This window comes from Aquarana catesbeiana, linkage group LG03, assembly GCF_042186555.1.
Source record: "Aquarana catesbeiana isolate 2022-GZ linkage group LG03, ASM4218655v1, whole genome shotgun sequence".
Lineage (NCBI taxonomy): Eukaryota > Metazoa > Chordata > Amphibia > Anura > Ranidae > Aquarana > Aquarana catesbeiana.
The window spans coordinates 172,191,616-172,199,935 of NC_133326.1; the positions used below are offsets into that span (position 1 = coordinate 172,191,616).

General features: G+C 38.9%; 1 protein-coding gene across 3 annotated transcripts in view; it reads right to left on the reverse strand.

The window, feature by feature from the left end:
- The window catches only part of GRM3 (glutamate metabotropic receptor 3), a 433,119-nt gene extending 425,413 nt beyond the window's left edge, over window positions 1–7,706 (reverse strand). The window contains exon 1 of one of the 3 annotated variants that reach the window (XM_073619541.1): window positions 7,001–7,700. The gene's annotated coding sequence lies outside the window, so the exon portion shown is untranslated. Of the gene's footprint in view, window positions 1–5,931; window positions 6,050–7,000 lie in introns of those variants that run through there. The other 2 variants (XM_073619542.1, XM_073619543.1) reach the window with 2 other exon arrangements.
- Between the last annotated feature and the right edge of the window lie 614 nt (window positions 7,707–8,320).

Here is an 8,320-nt window from a genome sequence, read left to right on the forward strand (position 1 = left end):
GTGCTACTCTAGGTAATTTTTTGTTCTGGAATTTAAGAATATTTACACATATGCAAAATAGAGATGTAAATGAAACAAACAAATTAATTTTTAAACAAGTTCATTAAGAGTTAAATGTACTACTTTGCAGAAATCCTAGAATCATTAGGACTGTTGGAGATTAAAAACAAATGAACTTGACAATAAATAAGATGTTTGTAAATATCACTGATCATTAATCACTTTTAAATCTTTAGAAGATTTCGATTTTTTGTTCCTAAGTACAAAGTAAATGGTTTCAGGCATTTACATTCAAAGAGTGATTAATGTCACAGAGCAATGCATTTAACTGACAATATGATAAGATAGTCAGTAAGCATGTAAGGCTCTATTCACAATGTGGTATCTTACCACATTTGAGTATGTGATTAAATCCCTGACAGCGTTTTTCAAAAAGTTTTTTGTTGTTCACAAAAAAACGCTACTAAAATACCGTGTATAAACAGTAGTAGATACTGTGTTGTTAAGAAGCAGGCGGCCGCCACATCCTTAACAACCAATGAGTTATCAGCTATCAGTGGGGTTCCCCACTAACAGCTGAATGTAAAAAATAGAATTGCCGACAATGAAAAATTAAGAAAAAAAACAGCGTGGAGTCCACCCCCCAATCCATACTAGGCCCTTGGGGTCTTTTGAGGGGAACCCCCAATGCCAAAGTGTAAAAAAAAAAAAGGTGTGAGGCCCCCAAATCCATACCAGACCCTTTTCTGAGCATGCAGCCCAACAGACCAGGAAAGGGGGGGAATGAGCGAGCGCCCCTCTCCTTAACCATACCAGGCCACATGCCCTCAACATGGGGGGTGCTTTGGGGCAAGGGAGGCTCTGCCCCCCGCAAAGCACCTTGCCCCCATGTTGATGGGGACAAGGGCCTCCTCCCAACAACCCTGGCCGGTGGTTGTGGGGGTCTGTGGGCGGGAGGCTTATCGGAATCTGGAAGCCCCCCTTTAACTCAGATCCCACTCCCCCATGTGAATAAGTATGAGGAACCTGGTACACTACTCATTCACCACAAAAAAAGTGTAGTGTAAAAGACAGGAGGCAGTTTTTGACAAGTTCTTTATTAAAAAAACAAAAATAAAAAAAAGTCCCCTAGTGTAGATCCATCGCCGATCACGATGTCCACGTCACTGCCAATCCGGCAAAAAAAGCTTTGCTCCCGGTGATGGCTCCCACCATCTGACAGCTTCGCAATCTGACAGTTCTTAAATAACTAAGAGTTGGTGCCATCCGTGACATCAGCTGGTGGCACCCTCCCATAGTTTTTTAAGAACTGTCAGATGGAAGGACCCTTCGTTGGGAGCAGAGACTTTTTTTTTCCAGGTTGGTGGTGGCATCGGGCACTACACTACACTTTTTTTTGGGGTAAATGAGTAGGGGTACTATTTACCCCATACTCATTCACATGGAGGGGGCCAGGATCTGGGTTGAAGGGGGCTTCCAGATTCCGATAAGCCCCCTGCCCACAGACCCCCACAAACACCAGCCAGGGTTCTGGGGAAGAGGCCATTGTCCCCATCAACATGGGGACAAGGTGCTTTGAGGGGAAGGCAGAGCCCCAAAACACCCCCATGTTGAGGTCATGTGGCCTAGTATGGTTCAGGAGGGGGGCTCACTATTTGCATGCTCAGATGAGGGTCTGGTATGGATTTTGGGGGGACCCTACACCATTTATCTTAGATTTTGGCATGGGGGTTCCCCTCAAAATCCATACCAGACCTGGGGGCCCACACTGTTTTTTTTTCTCTTACGTTTTTAATGCAATTCTTTTTTTATATTCCACTGTCAGTGAGGAACCCCACTGACAGCTGATGAGTCATTTGTTGTTAAGAACACGACGGCCGCCCTCTCCTTAACACCCAGTACACATTCTAATTCTAATTCTTAATTGACAGCTTCAGGATCACATGTGGTCCATGCTTTTGTGAATGGAGCCAAAGTGATGCTGGTTAATAAGGATGAGCTTCGAGTTTGGGTTGAACATGAGTTCCACCCTATCCCAGCCTGTATGCAAACCACCTAAAAAATGGAAGCCATTTTGCCTACCCATAACCCTACTAATGAAATGTAAACATACCAGCTGATGATTCTTTGCGACATCATTGATAAAATATCAGATCCCTGATGATGTTGTTTAAATTACAGTAGTATGTGGGATTCTATCATTTAACAGTAGTAGTGCAGCTGGAAAGCATTGTTGTTCAGCAGGTCCTTGTGGCAGCATGTAAATATTGTCAGGAGTTGGATTGTTGTGATTAAAAAATGGATCTACATCTTACTCTACTACTTACTGGGAATGATTAATCAAGGGGTACCCTATATTTATTATCAGGATATCAGGGGCCTCCTTATATAAACCCTGTAGAAAAACCCACATATATTTTGGGGGACAAAATAAGGGGGGATAGTGGCCCGTGGCCCTCAACATTGGTACCTCTCCATTGTTGAGGGGCAGGTGGCCTGGTATTTTACAGGGCGGGGAAGTGGCATGCTTTTTTGCTCTCCCTTACCTGGTCACAAAGACTGCATGCTTGGGTGAGTGTCTGGTAAGGATTTTAAAAAAGAACCCCTTGCCATTTTTTAAATGTAATTTTTAAAGGACTATATTGTACTGAGTAGTAACTTCACATGCAGCTTTGAGGAATCCCTCAGAAAAGTTGATTGTGCAAATTGTGTAATTTTAATGTTGTCCTCTTAGCTGCATGCAAAGAATCTCTCCACACTGAATGCTATTTTTATGTTGTTTTCATTGGTACATGGTACTGCCTAGCTACCCATGTCCTTTTAAAACATAAGCTTGCAAATTATCCTTGGAAAAGGCCAGAAAAAAATGACAAGCTTCAGCTTCCATAAACTTCTAAATGGTTTGGCACTATGTTTGGGGTTTGTGGACTTCCTGCTGGGTTTACTGAACCTCCTACAAACCAAACTTTGCCCAGTTTTCTCATCCCTGTTGGTCAAATTGAACCTGTATGTACTACAAAGGCCACTACAACTTGTGCCTTTACACTTTATGCCAACTGTATATTCAGAACATGCAACAGCCTGAAACAACTGCAACTGAAACAGTTTTTTAAAATTAGGATGTATCTGTTATAAAGACCAGCAGTTTTGCATGAACAATTGCCACAGTGGCATAACGGAATGATCTGCAAAGTTCTGCCCACTGTCCTAATATGCATGTTTGATAGGTTGGGTTTGAAGTGTGGAAACATAAAAACCTTCTGTATTAGGAGGGTATCTCTATAACTAACATATATTCAAATTATAACTTATGTCAGTACTTTCAAGTCATCACTTTTTAATGAATGTTAGTGAATAGTGTAATACACCTTTCAGGAATTACTGCAAAACTATTGGTAATTCCTACCAAAGACCAGCAAGAAATAGGTTCATAAGATGCGCACCTTTGCATACTGGGAAATACAGTGAAGCACCTAATAAGCTGATATTGTGTCACACTTGTTCTGACATGTGAAAACAATAGGGGGTTTAACTTATTAGTTGTTAGGCTTTTACAATCTATGTATACCTGACTATCCATAGCTAAGCCTAAGACTGCCTTATGTAAAAAAAATGAATAAAAAACACAAGTCAAATCTTTTACTAGACCACAATCTCCCTGGATTGCGCATTATATTCTGAGCATTGGCTTTGGAGGATTGGTGGGATAGCCAATTCCTCTATTAACCACCTTTACCTAGATTTGGGGACTGAATCTATGTGGCCCTTTCTACCCCCTCCCCTCAAACGGAGGGTAACCAATGGCTGGGGGCATTTGGGACCTTTTATAACCAATACCAGGTGAATCCTTTACACCATCTTTGGCACCTCCAGGACTGTATATGTTGCCTTGTGATGTATGGCAGTCCCTAAATATATTTTTCTTTATTACCAATTGTTAACTACAACAGTTGTGGGTGAGACAGTGCTTGGCTTTCCTCTGTTCTCCATTGCCCACCCAGGGAGGCTTACATGCATGCGTATTCATATCCAGACAAGTGAGACCTGCTTTTTCTTCACCCCTGTGTGTGTCCTGAGAAAGCAGATCAGTGAAACGTGTTGACACACAGGCACACAGACACTAATGACTAAGACAGCTTTGTTTAATAAAAAACTGCAATAAATAAATATAGACTCCTCATGCTCTATGTTTCAGCATTTTAATACAATGTGGGCTTCCTTGACAATGGCAACTATTGTGGTTAGCAGGTTTTGCTATGAATAAAAATGGACTGAAAGATTATATTCCCAGCCTTAGAGAGGATGACTGCTGTATTTGCCAAGATGTGATTTCATAAGTTCTATTTAAAACCCCATCCACACAAAACATAATCTTTTGCCCATTTAGGTCATGTTACCATTCACTCAATTCTGCATATCTGTATTTTCATAGTGAGCGAGAACAAAACAATATTATTATTAAATATCTGTTTTGGGGCTTCAGTTTGGGGCAATACTCTTGTATATTTATTTGCTCCTTGCTTTTTCCCCCATAATTAGCTGCAGAGCATTCACTCAAGCTGGAGGGCCCTACAATTTGGGAGCTAAACAAGTCTCTTGGGATTCTGAGATGATTATCTCTGTGCCATAGCATCCTAGCTAACAGCAGGAATTGAAGCTGTATGGATGGCTTGTTGATGCAGCTGATCAGACAAGACTCACCAGTTGTCTGATCAGCTTGCATTTCATTCTGAGTACATTTGAACTCCTTGGCAATCATGACAGGGAAGCAAATGTTACCAAATTTTTTTCAAAGCTGATCGGTTTTCAATTAATTCCCACACTAGTCTTTTAGATTTACTTGAGAAAATGTAAGTTTTAGAACTTTTTAAGTCATCAATTTATTACTGATATTGCATATGGCTCCCAAGTTTTGATACATTAGTTGTATTTAGAGCCACTTCTGCCTTAGGCAGTAAAATAAGAGGTGGCAGCATAGTGGCATTCTCATCTTCTTAAGTCAGACAAACTAGATGGCAGAACAGTTAGAAAATGTATGGTTTTGGAAGATTTTTTTCAATCAACAATAAATGCAATATCAAAATGTTCATTTGATGTATTTCTGTATTGCCTTTGAAAAGTTTATTGTTATGAAAGACTTCCTAAAAGCTAGCCCTACTGTACATTTTTAATTAATTGATTGATTGATTGATTGATCGATTGGTATGTAATAATATGTAGATGGAGTGGCCCTAATACTTTATGCTAATTTAAATGCAGATAAATAAGAAGGTGTTTTCAAATGCAATATTAATCTTATATTTGAAGCAGAGTGAAATGTTTTCCCTTAATAAATAAAAATTATATTGCCCACTGGTGTTGAAGATTGGGGTATTGATGTTCATTTAGAGTGCAATTTATTAATGGGACAAGGAAACACAAATGCTGATTACTATGTGAAGGAAATCCACACAGACACACACAATTATTTTTGTCCCAAATTTCTGGCACCCAGTATTTACAATTTGCATAGACAGAAAGCCAAAGCTATTGCTGGGCTTGGAACACTTTCAGTAGTATTTGTAATAACAGACAAAATATGGCATACCCAGGGGATCATTTCCAGCTGTCATTTCCAAAAATATATCAAACAAGCAGTAATAATTAATGCCTGGTATTATCATTGCTTATTGCAACCTAGAAACTAGGAATGCTGAGCATGTGATAAAAAAAATGAAATAAATACTTACATACATCGCCTATCAATATTAACTATCCAGAAGTCACAAAACTTAATTTTTAATTTAAGCTCGTTCAAAGAGCATATTGTGATATACGTTTGACAAGTGACATTCAACAATCCAAGTGACGAATTGCCTAGTGTGACACCAAAATGGAACTATTTAATTTAATAAATTAGCTCTCGCTGGTATTATATCCAAGTGTAATTACCTTAAAGAAAGCTGAAAGGAAAGACATCTGTAATTGTAACCACATGTTTCCCCTTCAGGGATTGTCATTCCACAGAGTGCTGATGCTCTGTTACTTCTTTGTCTCTGTTTGAAACCCCGTTTGAAAGTTGGTGACAGAAAAGCTTTTCTCTTGGGACATGAGTGCCTGTAATTCATTCATCTGTGGTCACAAGGCTACTCACAGTACCCTTTTACTTAACTGACTGATTCATTTCAACACAAGGTCATCTATCAACCTCATAACTAAAAAAAATATATTTTTTTAAATAAAATAAAATATAGACACCTGTGACATAAATTGGAATTGTATAATAAGGGTATTCTAATAGCTTGTTGCTTTCTAATTCTGAAGCTCAATGTGAGAAAGTACTGGCATAATATTCTAAGTTGCCTTTAAAATCAATTTAAATGAGCACTACTAAGAATGTGTGCGACTGATGATCTACTTAAGAAGATACATACAAATATTCTGTAAAATGCAAATTGCACAAGTCTATAGCAACCATTCTGTAATCATTACAATTGTGCAGACAGCTCTAAACTGTTGATAGGCGAAGCAGGATTCATTATAGGGTTACTGCACTTCATCACTGCACTTTGCATCATTGCTTAATTAAATAAAGCCAAGTGTCTTGTTTCATCGCAGGCACCCTTATTAAAAGCTGTGTCCACTAAAGTTAACACATAGAGGCAGAGCTAGCTCCTTGACCAATGGCAATGCCACAAAACGTAATGCATAATAAAGGTTTACACTCACGTGTGTTCTTACATTAAGCAAATAGCTTGTTTAACAACACAAAGAGTTAATGGACATAGATCTATAGCCTGATAGTGAAACATGTCTTCAGTCACACAGTCTTATAAAATCTTTTGCTTATCCTGTTATGGATTTAAGCATCTTTCTAGCTCTGTAATGTTAACATGATTCATTCTGTACATGAATTTAAATATTAGTGTCCAGCTTACATTGCAGATTCAGATAGATACACAGTGATGAGATGAATAGATATTAGAGCATCCTTATCTTACAAGAATAACAATCTGCTTACCTTGAGCAGGTAACACTCTGCATACATATCACAGGCAGTTCTATCCACTCCATCCAGTGACTGGGAGCAAATAAAAGACACAACTTGTATAATCGCCTCCTCTACTTTCATTGCGTCTGATCCAGCAGGTCCTTATATTCAGCTTGGATGCCTGTGTATGGTTTTTCTCGTTCCCTTACACCAATTACCATTCATTTGATCAGTCAGGGTACCAGGAATGTAGATTACTGCCATTTTCTAAGACAAAATTTCTTGCTTTTGTCCTTTCCTCCTCATTTCTTTAAGATTGCTATCCCCTCTAAGGCTTGTTCTGCTTCTTTTAGCTAAAAAAAAAAAAAAAAAAAAAAAAAGAGAGCAGAAAATCACAGCAAAAAAAAAAGTGTATTGTGCTACTGATGTTTCTTTTCTCTCACTTGCTATTCAGCTATTGGACTGAAACCTTCTCTAACTTTGATGATTCTTTGCTTCTAGCATCCTTGGCAAGAGTGCTACTGGACAATTAGTGCTTGGAGTGGCCTCCTGTTCCCATGCTGTGATTTAATGAGAGGACACACTTTCTGCTCTCACAGCAGCTTACTTTAAATGGTGCAGAATTGGACTGATGATTATTTCACAGCTCTGGAGCACCAGCAGTGCTCTCCCCAGCAGCATATCTGCTGCTGTGCTACACAGTAACACAAGGCAGATCGTAACATACATCACCTTCTCCATCAATTGTCTGACACACCCACTGTGATGCTGGGTGCAACTCAGCCTGATTCACTATGAACATACCAGATTGTGTCCAAACACAAAGAGTCTGCTTCATTTATTAGGCATATAAACACAAGGCTAATATGCATAGGCTCATACCCTGGGAGAGTCATCTATGCGTCTATCTAATTTTATCTACACTTTTACAAAACATACATATATTTTTCATTTATCTTGGGACAGAGTACCACTAGAAAAGATGTAGCGTATACTTGAAATGACATAGTGACACAGTAAGCATTTTTCTGTGCTGGTAGCAGAAGACTGTGATGCATGACAAATAAAAATATGCAAGGTAAGACACCTTTGCAAAGTATGGTTCCTTAAGCGTCTGAGCTTTTTTTTTTTTTTTTTTTATACACAGGCTCCCCCCCCCCTTTATTGGTTGAACTAGATGGACTTGTGTCTTTTTTTTCAACCAGACTAACTATATAGCTTCCAATTCAGGACAAGTTTAAAGAACATGTTGACAGAAAACTTACCTGGAGACCTGGAGATAGCCCAATCCTCCATGACCTTTTGTTTCTGGGATAATATAAAAAAAAAATACACATATGCTAAAAAAGC